The 14,744-nt window shown below is 44.1% G+C and overlaps 1 long non-coding RNA gene across 1 annotated transcript; it reads left to right on the top strand.

Annotated features, from left to right (window-relative positions):
- Positions 1-9,946: 9,946 nt before the first annotated feature.
- On the top strand, positions 9,947-11,844 carry LOC139559098 (uncharacterized). Its single transcript, XR_011671687.1, has 3 exons — positions 9,947-10,070; positions 10,672-10,820; positions 11,184-11,844. It is a non-coding gene; the product is annotated as an uncharacterized lncRNA (long non-coding RNA).
- Positions 11,845-14,744: the final 2,900 nt, after the last annotated feature.

Raw genomic sequence — 14,744 nt, 5'->3', positions numbered from 1 at the left:
AGCTGGGCATACCAGTGATTTGATCACATGTACGCATGTTTCTCAAGTGACGTATGTGTTAATTATTGTGTTGGATATAGTTTTTTTTCAGGAGCTACCTGCTTTTCTAGTGCTACTGTGCCTTATGCTGTGGACTTCTGTTGCAAAAACCACTCATCTTCCCAATCAGTTACTGCTGTTTGGTTATTTTGCTCTGCCCAGAATACCTGCTCATACGCAGTGCACCAGTAAGCCTATGGTCTGATGAGTCTTCCCAAGTGTCCCCAGTGGATAGGCCAAGTACCTGGTTGAGAACCACTGTTCTAGGTGACAGTGTTCAGTTCAGTAGGCAATTTGATGGCTGAAATCTCAATTGTAATTTAAAATGAAATCGGTAATAATAATGCATGTCATTGCTTAAATGATGTGTCAACATTGTAACTTGTTTCTCAGCCATGAGAAACATCCACCTTAGACAACTGGTGGTGAAATTATTATTAATCAGTTCTATTTTTTCTTCGAGGTCATCTATCAATTATTTTGGTGGAGGGAAATCTACATTGTTTGCATTGTTCGTCCTGGCCTTTGTGTTCTGCATCTATAATGGCTATATGCAGGTCAGATACCTGAGCAACTGGGTTACCAGCCCCTGCTTCATCACAGGTAAGAGACATGGGTGACATACTGCATACCATCAGGGTTCCCCAACTGGCGGCCCTTGGGCCCAATTTGGCCCGCAAGTGATTTTATTTGGCTCCCATGCATTCTGACAAAAATGTATAAAAAATGTTGGACTTAAAAGACTGTAAAAACACCAGCAAATCAGCTGAAATTAGTTTCATTTTGGATATCTGTTCCAAAGTATTTCCACGCATAATAGAGAGATATACACAGTGTACAAAACAATAGGAACATTTCCATGACATAGACTAGGTGAATCCAGGTGAAAGCTATGATGCCTTATTCAGTATGTTTACATGCACACTAATAATTAGATATCAAATAGATTATGGCAGTAGACAGATTATGCAGTAGTCATGTAAACACCTTACTCTGCTTATCTTAATCGGTGTGAGGTAAAAATCAAAGTAAGCATACATCGATTAAAATACCTGGTTTTCTGAGCAATCTTTCAAATGATTAGGACACGTACAGTAAACACCTTATCGGGGTTCCAGCTGTGTATTTGATCTGGTCATGTGCTAGCACCAGCCGAGCGAGCCTCCCTCTTTAGCGCGAGTGAAGTGTGTTCGGAACAACTGAATGTATGCCTCATAAGAAGTAGTTTTCACATAAATACTTCATATGTCCGAACCCAGAATCAAATACATTTCCAAGAAATAACCTGGCAGCTGTGGTGGAACGTTTATTTTGATTGCCGATTTTCTACATTTATCAGAGTACTATCAGGTAGCCTTATTTCAGATGTCTCCATGTAAACAGGATTATTAAGGAAATCGTTCTTGCAAAGCATTTAAACATTTTAATCAAACTATTATATGAATCTGACTATCCACAATAATCACATTATTGTGTGCATGTAACTGTACTTATTTGTTAAATCCACTTCAATCAGTGTAGATGAAGGGGAGGAGACAGGTTAAAGAAGGATTTTTAAGCCTCGAGACACTTGTGCCATTCAAAGGGTGAATGGGCAAGACAAGATTTAAGTGCCTTTGAACGGCTATGGTAGTAGGTACGAGGTGCACCGTTTTGAGTGTCAAGAACTGCAACGCTGCTGGGTTTTTCACGCTCAACAGTTTCCTGTGTGTATATCAAGAATGGTCCACCACCCAAAGGACACAACTGTGGGAAGCATTGGTGTCAACATGGGTCAGCATCCCTGTGGAATGTTTTCGGCACCTTGTGGAGTCCATGCCCCGACGAATTGAGGCTGATCTGAGGGCAAAAGGGGGTGCAGCTCAATATTAGGAAGTTGTTCCTAATGTTTGTGCATCTAGTGTATGTGATCGTATACAAATGTAAACAAGGTTTGAAATTATGTTTTAGTCAAATAATATATCTGTTTGGGCTTTTTACGGTGAATTTGCAGTCTACAAATTATTATCTGACCATCCGCTCAAGAAAAAAATCATAAACCACAAATTACACAGTTGTCTGTCAATATGTTCCGTGAATTTCTTAATGTATTGTCCCTGATCGTTCTAGAGTTATTCCACGTCACACTATCCATAAACACGTCACATCTCCAAATGTTCACCTCATTGGTCGTCTTACACACACTGTCATTATAAATCAGCTTCCCCACTGGTTGATTTTCAGGCTCTGTGCTGGGGTTGGTGGGTTGGTTGGTGAACGTTCACTCTGACCACATCCTAAGGAACCTACGGAAACCTGGAGAGAGGGGCTACAAGATACTGTACCAAAAGATAAGATTCCTGCTGCCTGCAGGTTCGCTCTGGCCAATCAAAACCACTGCCTGGAAGTTTCCTAGTAACGTAGTGATCCTGAATCTACGTCTACATGTAGTGGAGAATCACTGCTTGTTCCTTTTCAGCACGTGTTAAATTCATTCCACAAAGGGCCGAGTGTCTGCAGGTTTTCGCTCTTCCCTTGACAATAATGAATGAATTAAGGTCACTCATTAGTAAGAAACTCCCCTCACCTGGTTGTCTAAGTCTTAATTGAAATTGAAAACAAAAATCCAGCAGAATCTACGCCCTCCATGGAATGAGTTTGACACCCTTGCTTTACAGTTACAGATAGTGCATACCAATTGACTGATACCACATTTTGTTGTTGTCACACCCTGATTTGTTTCACCTGTCTTGTGCTTGTCTCCACCCCCCACCAGGTGTTTCCTATTTTTACCCATTATCCCCTGTGTATTAATACCTGCGTTTTTCTGTTTGTCTGTTGCCAGTTTGTCTTGTCAGGTCTTACCAGCGTGTTTCACGTTGCGTATGCTCTCAAGTTTGTTTTTCGAGTCTTCCCGGATCTGACCTGTCTGTGCTGATCCTGAGCCTGCCTTCCGTTCTGTCCCTGTTTGACCCTGCCTTGGATTACGAACCACTGCCTGTCCTCGACCTGCCCTTTGCCTGCCCCGTTGTATAATAAATATTCAGAGTATTGAACTATCCGCCCCCTCTGTCTTCATCTGGGTCATATCCCGAGTCATGATAGTACAAACTGGCCATGACTGACCCAGCAGACTCGGACCAGCTCTGCGACGCTGTCTCTTCCCAAGGAGCCACCAGGAGTTCCTTGAAAGGCTTATGGAAAGACTCCAGACCTTGGCGGAACACCATGACCATGATTTCAATGCATTACTAGAGCTATTCCACAGATTTTCTAACAGGCAGCAAGCCACAACTGTAATCTCCCAGACTCTCAGTAACCCCGCTACCAGCAGTGTTTCTCCCCACCCTACACCGACTTCCCGTTAACCCTGCTTACTTCCTCCGGAGCGCTACGCTGGGGATCCTGGAACCTGCCGGGCTTTTCTCTCCCAGTGCTCCCTCATTTTTGATCTGCAGCCCTCTTCATTTCTGTCGGACCGTTCTAAGATGGTGTATCTTATAATGCTGTTGTCCGGGAGGGCACTCGCCTGGGCTACGGCGGTGTGGGAGAAACAATCCACCATTTGCCTTAGGCTGGAGGATTTCTTGGCGGAAGTAAGGAAGGTGTTTGACTCTCCGTTGTCTGGGATAGAGGTGGCTCGGAAGCTACTTCAACTGTGTCAAGACTCCCGTAGTGTGACAGACTATGTGATAGACTTTCGCACTTTAGCCGCCGAGAGTTCCTGGAACCCGGAATCCTTGTTCAGCACGTTCCTTCATGGATTATCGGAGGGAATTAAAGACGAGCTCGCAGCCCGGGAGCTGCCCTAGTACCTTGACTCTCTCATAGCCTTGACCATAAGGATCGATGGGCGGGAACACAGTAGGGAGAGGTCTGTTCCTGGGCACACACACCCGTCCACGGTTTTCCCCTCACCTCCGAAGAACCCCAGAAATCCCAGACGCCTGCATTCCCGTGAGAATCCGATGTCACACGAGTTCCTTCAGAAATCATCGAGGACTGTTGACTCTCCTCCTCCAGCGCCCATGCAACTGGGCAGGGCTAGATTGTCCCCTGAAGAACGTTTCCGCAGACTGACCTCTAAAAGCTGTCTGTATTGTGGAACTTCGGGACATTACATATCCACCTGTCCAGTAAAAAGCCCAGGTTCATCAGTAGGTACAAGTACGCTGGTGGGCCATACAGGGAGTCTCCCAGCTCCCATTACTCGTACTCCTCTCCATGCTATCCTGTTGAGGGGTGACCTGTCTAAATCTCTCCGGTTGCTCGTGGACTCTGGGACCGACGAGCGCTTTATGGACACTATCCTGGTGTTGGAGCTGTGTATCTTCACACAACTCATCTCCGTTCTCATGGATGCCAGAGCATTGGATGGACGCTCTATTAGCAGGGTCACTCACAGTACGATTCCTATTAACCTGTGAGTGTCAGGGAATCACAGTGAGTCCATGCGGTTCCTGCTCATTGAATCTCCTCATGCACCTGTGGTTTTGTGATTGTCCAGACGCACAACCCCCTGATCAACTGGGCTACGGGTTCTATCCTGGGTTGGAGCACGTTCTGCCACGCGCATTGGCTGAAGGCGGCACAACCCACCCCTTGACGTTCTCCAGCGGGCTTGGGTTAAGCCTCGGATCTCTCCGCCATTCCCGCGGAGTATCAGGACCTCCGGGAGGTTTTTCAACAAGGCCCGAGCCACATCTCTTCCTCTGTATTGACCCTATGACTGCGCCATGGACCTCCTCCCTGGCACTACACCGCCACGGGGGCGGCTTATTGCCTGTCTGGTAATGAGACCAATACCATGGAAGGGTACATTGAGGACTCTCTTGGGGCAGGGTTCATTCATCCTCCTTCCCCTGCCAGCGCAGGTTTCTTCTTAGGGGAGAAGGACAAAACCTTGCGCCCGTGTATCGACTACCGGGGTCTTAAAGACATCACGGATGTAAAGAACCGTTACCCACTACCACTCCTCTCCTCGGCTTTCGAGCCTCTCCAGGGGGCAATTGTATTCTCGAAGTTGGACCTCCGGAATGCCTACCATCTGGTTCGGATACGGGAAAGAGATGAATGGAAGACAGCCTTTAACACAGCTAGCGGGCGCTACGAGTATCTGGATATGCCATTCGGACTGACCAACGTTCCACAGTGTTCCAGGCTCTGGTCAATGATGTGCTCCGTGACATGTTGAACCGGTTCGTGTTTGTTGAACCGGTTTGTTTCCCGTTCAGTTTAGGAGGATGTTCTCCAGCGCCTCCTGGAGAACCACCTGTTATTTAAAGCGGAGAAATGTGAGTTCCAATAATCCACTATCTCCTTTCTGGGAAGTATTGCAGCACCCTGGCTTCCCCCCTCTCTGCATTCACCTCACCGAAGGATCCTTTCACATGGTCCCCAGCTGCTGACTGGGCGTTTTCGGATCAAGCATCGGTTCACTACAGCCCCCATCCTAATCCATCCGGGCCCGTCCCATCAGTTCGTGGTGGAGGTCGACGCCTCGGACGTTGTAGTGGGGGCAGTCCTGTCCCAGCATTCTGCCCAGGATCAAAAGATGCATCCCATCACTTTATTTTCCCATAGTCTTAATCCCGCAGAGAGGAACTATGATGTTGGTAACCAGGTCAAGATGGCGCTGGAGGAATGGAGACACTGGCTAGAAAGGGCGCAACATCCATTCCTCGTGTAGACCGACCATAAGAATCTGGAATATCTCCGCACCGCCATGCGTCTCAACTCAAGGCAGGCTCGTTGGGCTCTGTTGTTCAATCGTTTAAATTTCACCATCTCCTACCGCACTGGGTCCAAGAATGTGAAGCCTGACGCCCTCTCTCGCTTGCATAGCTCTGCTGCAAATCCGTCTGACCCAGAGACCATCCTCCCTACTTCCTGTCTAGCAGCAACACTTGTTTGGGGTATTGAGGGCCTGGTCCGCAAGGCACAGCGTTCCCAGCCCGGGGGGGCCCGGCTAACTGGTTGTTTGTCCCGGATTTTGCCCATCCCCGGTCCTGGAATGGGCTCATTCCTCCAATCTAACCTGCCAGCCCTGCTCCCGCCGGACCCTGGCCTTCCTCCGACAACATTTTTGGTGACCAGTGAGCTGAGATAAGGCGGAGCTTTACCTAGCATAGACTTATAGATGACCTGGAGCCAGTGGGTCTGGCGACAAATATGTAGAGACGGCCAGCCGACTAGAGCATACAGGTCGCAGTGGTGGGTGGTATAAGGTGCTTTGGTAACAAAACGGATGGCACTGTGATAGACTGCATCCAGTTTGCTGAGTAGAGTATTGGAAGCTATTTTGTAGATGACATCGCCGAAGTCGAGGATCAGTAGGCTAGTCAGTTTTACTAGGGTAAGTTTGACGGCGTGAGTGAAAGAGGCTTTGTTGCGAAATAGAAAGCCGACTCTAGATTTGATTTTGGATTGGAGATGTTTAATATGAGTCTGGAAGGAGAGTTTACAGTCTAGCCAGACACCTAGGTATTTGTAGTTGTCCACATATTCTAGGTCAGAGCCTTCCAGGGTAGTGATGCTAGTCGGGCGGGCGGGTGTGGGCAGCGAACGGTGGAAAAGCATGCATTTGGTTTTACTAGCGTTTAAGAGCAGTTGGAGGCCACGGAAGGAGTGTTGTATGGCATTGAAGCTCGTTTGGAGGTTAGTTAACACAGTGTCCAAGGAAGGGCCAGATGTATACAGAATGGTGTCGTCTGCGTAGAGGTGGATCAGAGAATCACCAGCAGCAAGAGCGACATCATTGATATATACAGAGAAAAGAGTCGGCCCGATAATTGAACCTTGTGGTACCTCCATGGAGACTGCCAGAGGTCCGGACAACAGGCCCTCTGATTTGACACACTGAACTCTGTCTGCGAAGTAGTTGGTGAACCAGGCGAGGCAGTTATTTGAGAAACCAAGGCTATATGAGTCTGCCGATAAGAATACGGTGATTGACAGAGTCGAAAGCCTTGGCCAGGTCGATGAAGAGGGCTGCACAGTACTGTATAATATTCAAAGTCAGATATATTTGCATTTCAGATTTTCTGGTACCTGTGGACACGCCACACCTAATGAAATATGTTTACATCTTAGTCATTTAGCAGACATTCTTATCCAAAGCAACTTACAGGAGTAATTAGGGTTAAGTGCCTTGCTCAAGGGCACATTGACAGATTTTTCACCTCGTCGGCTCAGGGATTCAAACCAGTGGCTTTGCGGTTAATGGACCAACGCTCTTAACCACTAGGCTACCTGCTGCCCTGCAGAAACTGCAGGCACTCCTGGAATCCAGAAACATTCTCATTTTAGAAGAGGCGAGGTAGAGGCAGTGGCTGTACAGTCTGTGTTCAAGCAGGGAGGGAGCACAGCAGCCATCTATGGTTTATGAATGTTTTTTTTTTATGCTGCCATATTTATCCGTCCATGACATCAACACTCAAAATTGAGGTTAACCTTCAGTGACTTAGAAGTGGTTTGAAACCAGAGAGACTGTGAGAAAGGATCTGAATTACAATGCTACGTTTTCACCAGAAACTGACCTGAGAGAGACCTGAAGAAATTGAAACGGGTAGATACAAACACTCCTAAAGTAAAAGATTTTTCTTTCTTTTGTAATAATGGCTTTATTGAAATGTTTTACTCAACTGAGGTTTAAGATATTAGGGATGATCTCGTTCTCCAACGATCCAGCCACAATGAGTCAGTAATGGTTTTGATGAAAATAATCAACTGTCAAGTTTTATCAGATAAAAACAATGTAAATGCCTGATCCAAATCTTGCCATCTTATCGTCCAACATCGATGATAAGATTAGCATTCCTACAATTTGCTGAGAAATTAAACTAATTGATTGCACCCAAATTGTCAATTTTAAATTATAGGGTTCATGTAATATTCAATAAATATAGCACATCACATCTGATTTGGTCCCCAAAAATGTATAATAATAACCAGGTTAAAGTACATGTCGGATAAATGTAATGACGGGCCTGATGGAAACAGATTTTTTTTCGGTAAACTGTCCAAATCTCGATAAAACAAAAGACACTAGACAAGGTGCGATCTTTTTGTATGAAAATTATGTGAGAAATGCTTTTATGCGCAAATATTTGTATAATAACCATCATATCGAAGTAAACTTGGAGTCACACGATGACATGTTGTGTGGTCCTCCCACTACGACTAGTCGGAAAAGCACGCAGTTTATACTGAGGTAAAGACCGTTTTCAGGTTGGATATTTTACGGATATTCGCCTGTAGTTTTCCTTACGTCCACCAACAGCAGTTAGGAACCGTCAACATAGTGACAAATCAAATTTTTCAAATTTCAATAGCTCTTTAACCATTACTCCTAAAACTTTCAAAACTGGTTCTAGCTAACCTGATGGTATAGACACACATTGCGCACACTTTTCTTTTTGACGATTTACTCGCACTACTTAATTATTTATTTACATTTTTGAATTTCAATATCTCTTTGCTCATGTGACCTACTGACTTCAAACAAGGTTCAGAATGTACAATCAGTGGCCCTACACAGTGCACACCCTTTAGTTTGTACATTATCATCTCACACCATTTCCCCATGAATTTTCAATGTTTTTCAATGTTTCTAATTTCAGTAGCTCCTTGGTCATGTGACCTACTGACCTCAAGCAAGGATCAGAATGTCCACTGACTACCCTTCTATATTGCACACCCTTTAGTTTGTCCATTTTCATCTCACATGTTTTTACATTAAATGTTCAAACTTTCAAATTTGAATAGCTCCTTGGTCATGTGACCTACTGACTTAAAACACGGTTCAGAATGTCCACTCAGCGGGCCTACACATTGCACACCGTTTAGTTTGTCAATTTTCATCTCACACGTTTTGACATGAATTTTATTTTATTTTAAATTTGTCAGTTCTTATTTAAGGGGTGTGCAATGTGTAGGCCCACTGAGTGGACATTCTGAACCTTGTTTGAAGTATATTCACTCACTATATATATATATTTTTTTGTGAGAACAACAATCCCACTCCAACGAGTATATACACAGAACAAAAATATAAACGCAACATGTAAAGTGCTGGTCCCATGTTTCATGAGCTGAAATAAAAGATCCCAGAAAATTTTTCCATAGGCACAAAAAGCTTATTTTTCTCAAATGTTGTGCTCAAGATAATCCATACACTTTACAGGGGTGGCATATCAAGAATCAGCATGACCATTACATCGGTGCACCTTGTGCTGGGGACAATAAAAGGCCACTCTAAAATGTGCAGTTTTATCACACAACACAATGCCACAGAGGTCTCAAGTTGAGGGAGCATGCAATTGGCATGCTGACTGCAGGAATGTCCACCAGAGATGTTACCAGAGAATTTAATGTTAATTTCTCTACCTTAAACTGCCTCCAACGTCATTTTCGAGAATTTGGCAGGATGTCCAACCGGTCTAACAACTACAGACCATGGCCTCCACATCCGGTTTCTTCACCTGCGGGATCGTCTGAGACCAGCCACCTGGACAGCTGATGAAACTGTGAGTTTGCACAACTGACAAATTTCTGCACAAACTGTTAAAAACCATCTAAGGTTCATCAGGGTCTTGACCTAACGGCGTCGTAACCGACTTCAGTGGGCAAATGCTCATATTCGATGGCCACTAGCATGCTGGAGAAGAATGCTCTTCACAAATTAATCCAAACATGGGACCAACACTTTACATGTTGCATTATTTTATATTTTTGTTCAGTGTAATTTGTATTGCCAATTGCTGTTATATTGTGGAGTGACACTAATACTGTATATTTATATATTTTTTGTGATGGGCACTGATATGGAAAACCTATATTGATCTGAGTTGCATTTTTTCCCGAAATGATATATCGGTTTGAATGAATAACATTGCAACTGTGTGGACTTCTCTTCCACAGTTTTGTGAAGTAAAGACAACTTCTTCCTGATTGCCCACTGGGCCAGGTGTGAATGTTCTGCAAGACCTAACCTACCCAACCAGTTTGAATACAATGGAAAGCCTGTTGATGGCCCATCAGCAGACAATTAAGTATGCTAATAGAGAACCTGTGAGAATGTTTTGTGACTGCAGGAACAGGCATGAATGGACTTTTTTACATAATAGTGGTAACAGCAAGGATAAACAGATATCATGATAAACCTGGTTAGTCCAGTGGAGGCTCCTCAGAGGAGGAACGGAAGGACCATCCTCAGTGAATTTCTTAAAATTTGTTTGCAACTGTTGGAGTAATGATTACACCTTAGATAAGCTAGATGCAGGCAAGAGTGTGCATGGTGGCATTGAATGTGTCACTGTCTGTCCATGTGTCACTGTCTGTCATCTCAAAAATGTATCTTGATCTGTGTGCACCTACATTGTAAACTTTCATTCATAGGCTAGGTTGTAGGGGACATTTTTGTATCTTGTAGTAGCCTCAACCTCTCGACGTTACATTGAACTGGGTGAATGGAATATGAGTGACAGTCATCCATCATGCTGTAATAGAAATAAGGCCATGCTCATGAAAAGAAAATTGGCCTCCCTCATCATAAACGGCACTGACCGCCACTGGGTTAGTCACATTTGTACATGACTGTTGCTGTAATCACAATGCAACGAGTTCTACCCTGTCTTATGTTCTCTCCTGTAGGTGGGCTGTTTGCTCCGGGCATATACTCAAAGTTCTTTGGCGAGATAAGAGTGGGTGAGGTTTGCTCTGGCGGCTCATTCTGTCCACAGCGCATTCTTCCCCACCTTTACTCTCATTGTTCTTGCCAGCAGAGCCTTCGCTCACTTCAGGTAGGAAACACCAGGGGCGCCACTTTGGTTTTAGAAGTGTGTTGGGGGGGCATAATTACATATATTTTTTCAGTGGGATAAACACTCCAAACAGCCTAACCGAAAGCTCTGAGGCGTCCGCATGGTCCGCACGGTTTCTTCATTGTGTATCACATTCCAATGATAAAACTGGGGGAGGGGGGATGACAAACATGCAATTTCAGAATTGTGAAAAGTTGCGCCCTTGGGAAACACACACACATTCCGCAGGCAGGCACACATGCATGAAGACACTGAGCATACACACACACGGTTTGGGGTGAACTGTCCCGTTAACTGTCCCGTTAACACAGTGAATTAATGTCATCCTGTCTTTCTCTCTAGGTGGTACCTTCAGAAATTTGAAGACTACCCCAAGTGTAGGAAGACGTTGATATCATTCATATTACGAAGCACTACTACGATCCAACCTTCAACAGCCCTACGCAAAGAGCTGTGACCCTATGCTACATCAGCTGCGGTCTGTTTAGGTTAGTTATTGCTTGTTAGTTTGTGTTTACGTCAAGCGAAGACGTACAAGGATGAACACTGAGTACTGACAATCACTGGGAAAATATGAAGGGCTCTAGAATCCACAACACCACTGACAAGAGTTCATTTAAAGTACCCTGAAGGCTACAATGACAAAAAGAGGCCATTTACTTTAATCAACTTTTATGTCAGTTTGATTGAAACACATCACTGGTGGGAAAATGTACTAACATGTTACTGTAATGAGGCTTTTTGTTGCTTTTTGCTGCTCTGATGGGAAAACATTTTATTTTATTAGGATCCCCATTAGCTGATGCCATAATGTTAGCTAATCTTCCTGGAGTCCAACACAGAACTAAAAAGACACTAGAAAAATTACAATTTTAAGACCTTACAAACATTTAACAAGTAGACATTACGGACAATTAAAATACCTGACAGGTAATACATTTAACATTTAGTAGATGCTGCTAATGGTGATGAGTGAATGAGTATGCTTCATTAAATGTCCAATGCAGCCGTTTTGATCTCAATATCAAATTATTTATGGGTACAATAAAGTACCTTTCTGTGATTGTTTTCATTAAAATTTTCAAAAATAAACAAAAATAGCTTATTAGCAAAGGGATATTTCTGAAGCAATAATTTGCTAGGACTGTCTGGGAACTATCTGGATGGAGGAGTGTAGAGTCCTGATGGCTGAGCGTGTTGTCAGCTGGGGGCCATTTGTGATTCAAAACGACATTATTCCAACCTCATAGTGTGGAAATATTATATATATATATATAATATTTATATAAAAAGCACAGGAAATTACATTTTTGACGTCACTGCGCAATAACCGGTGTTGGAGTAGTTAAATTACATGTAATTTAACCACATTTTGCAGTAGCTTGGTGGTAGTTGAACTAAATTCAAATATTGATAGTGTTTACAGTAGTTAATTACTTATTTGGTGTTTAGCTAAGAACTGGAACTACACAACTTTTTTGCAACAACAAAAAATATATGGGCGAAATAGGCAATAATTTCCTTGGGGGGGGGGGGGGGGGGTAAATTACACATATGCTAAATTACACATTTACATCAATTACATTAAACAATCTGCCAGTTTGAGGTAATACATTTTTATAAATGTACCTCTCAAAGGACCTACGCTGGCTCCGAAGCTTGTCGGATGTGACAGTGCTCGCAAACTATTACGGATTACAAAGAGAAACCAACACGCAAGCTGCCAAGTGACACAAACCTACCAGACAAGCTAAATGCCTTCTATACTCACTTCAAGGCAAGCAACTCTGAACCATGCATGAGAGCACCAGCGGTTCCGGACATCTATGTGATCACACTCTCTTTAGCTGATGTGAGTAAGACCTTTAAACAGGTTAACATTCACAAGGCCGCATGGACAGATGGATTTCCAGGACACGTACTCTAAGCATACGCTGAAAAGCTGGCAAGTATCTTCACTTACATTTCAACCTCTCCCTGACCCAGTCGGTAAAACCTGCATGTTTCAAGCAGACCACCATAGTCCCTGTGCCCAAGAACACCAAGGTAACCTGTCTAAATGACTATCACCCTGTAGCACTCACATCTGTAGCCATTAAATGCTATCCACATTGACGGGACTGCAGTGGAGATAGTGAGAAGCTTCACGTTTCTCGGCGTAAACATCACAGATGATTTGAAATGGTCCACCCACACAGACAGTGTGGTGAAGAAGGCGCAAGAAGCGTCTCTTCAACCTCAGGAGGCTGAAGAAATTTGTCTTGGCCCCTAAGACCCTCACAAACTTTTACTGATGCACAATTGAGAACATCCTGTCGGGCTGTATCACCGCCTGGTACGGCAACTGCACTGCCCGCAACCGCATGGCTCTCCAGAGGGTGGTGCGGTCTGCCAAACGCATCACCGGGGGCACACTGCCTGCCCTCCAGGAAACCTACATCACCCTATGTCACAGGAAAGTCAAAAAGATCATCAAGGACATCAACCACCTGGGCCACGGCCTGTTCACCCCGTTACCATCCAGAAGGTGAGGTCAGTACAGGTGCATCAAAGCTGGGATCGAGAGACTGAAAAACAGCTTCTATATCAAGGCCATCAGACTTTTAAATAGCCATCAATAGTGTTCCATTATTAAAGTGACCAGTGATTCCATGCCTATGTATATAGAACAGCAGCCTCTAAGTTGCAGGGTTGAGTAACCGCTACCACCCGGTTACTCAACCCTGCAACTTAGAGGCTGCTGTTCTATATACATAGGCATGGAATCACTGGTCACTTTAATAATGGAACACTAGTCACTTTAATAATGTTTACATACTGCTTTACTCATTCCATATGTGTATACGGTATTCTATTCTACTGTATTTTAGTCAATGTCACTCCGACATTGCTCATCCTAATATTTATATATTTCTTAACTCCATTCTTTTTGTGTGTATTGTTGTGAATTGTTAGATATTACTGCACTGTTGGAGCAAGGAACACAAGCATTTCGCTACACCCGCAATAAAATATATATTTTTTATTTCACTTTTATTTAACCAGGTAGGCTAGTTGAGAACAAGTTCTCATTTACAACTGCGACCTGGCCAAGATAAAGCAAAGCAGTGCGACACAAACAACAACACAGAGTTACACATCGAATAAACAAACGTACAGTCAATAGCACAATAGAAAAGTCTATATGCAGTGTGTGAACATGAGGTAGGATAAGGGAGGTAAGGCAATAAATAGGCCATAGTGGTGAAATAATTACAATATAGCAATTAAACACTGGAGTGATAGATGTGCAGAAGATGAATGTGCAAGTAGAGATACTGGGGTGCAAAGGAGAAAAATAAATAAATAACAGTATGGGGATGAGGTAGTTGGATGGGCTATTTACAGATGGGCTATGTACAGGTGCAGTGATCTGTGAGCTGCTCTGACAGCTGGTGCTTAAAGTTAGTGAGGGAGATATGAGTCTCCAGCTTCAGTGAATTTTGCATTTCGTTCCAGTCATTGGCAGCAGAGAACTGGAAGGAAAGGCGGCCAAAGCAGGAATTGGTTTTGGGGGTGACCAGTGAACTATACCTGCTGGAGTGCGTGCTACAGGTGGGTGCTGCTATGGTGACCAGTGAGCTGAGATAAGCGGGGCTTTACCTAGCAAGGACTTATAGATGACCTGGAGCCAGTGGGTTTGGCGATGAATATGAAGCGAGGGCCAGCCAACGAGAGCATACAGGTCGCAGTGGTGCGTAGTATATGGGGCTTTGGTGACAAAATGGATGGTACTGTGATAGACTGCATCCAATTTGCTGAGTAGAGTGTTGGAGGCTATTTTGTAAATGACATCGCCGAAGTCAAGGATCGGTAGGATAGTCAGTTTTACGAGGGTATGTTTGGCAGCATGAGTGAAGGATG

The sequence above is a fragment of the Salvelinus alpinus genome, chromosome 29, assembly GCF_045679555.1.
Source record: "Salvelinus alpinus chromosome 29, SLU_Salpinus.1, whole genome shotgun sequence".
NCBI classification, from domain to species: Eukaryota; Metazoa; Chordata; class Actinopteri; order Salmoniformes; family Salmonidae; genus Salvelinus; species Salvelinus alpinus.
The sequence above is the reverse complement of the archived record's forward strand: the minus strand, read 5'-3'. Positions and strand labels throughout refer to the sequence as shown.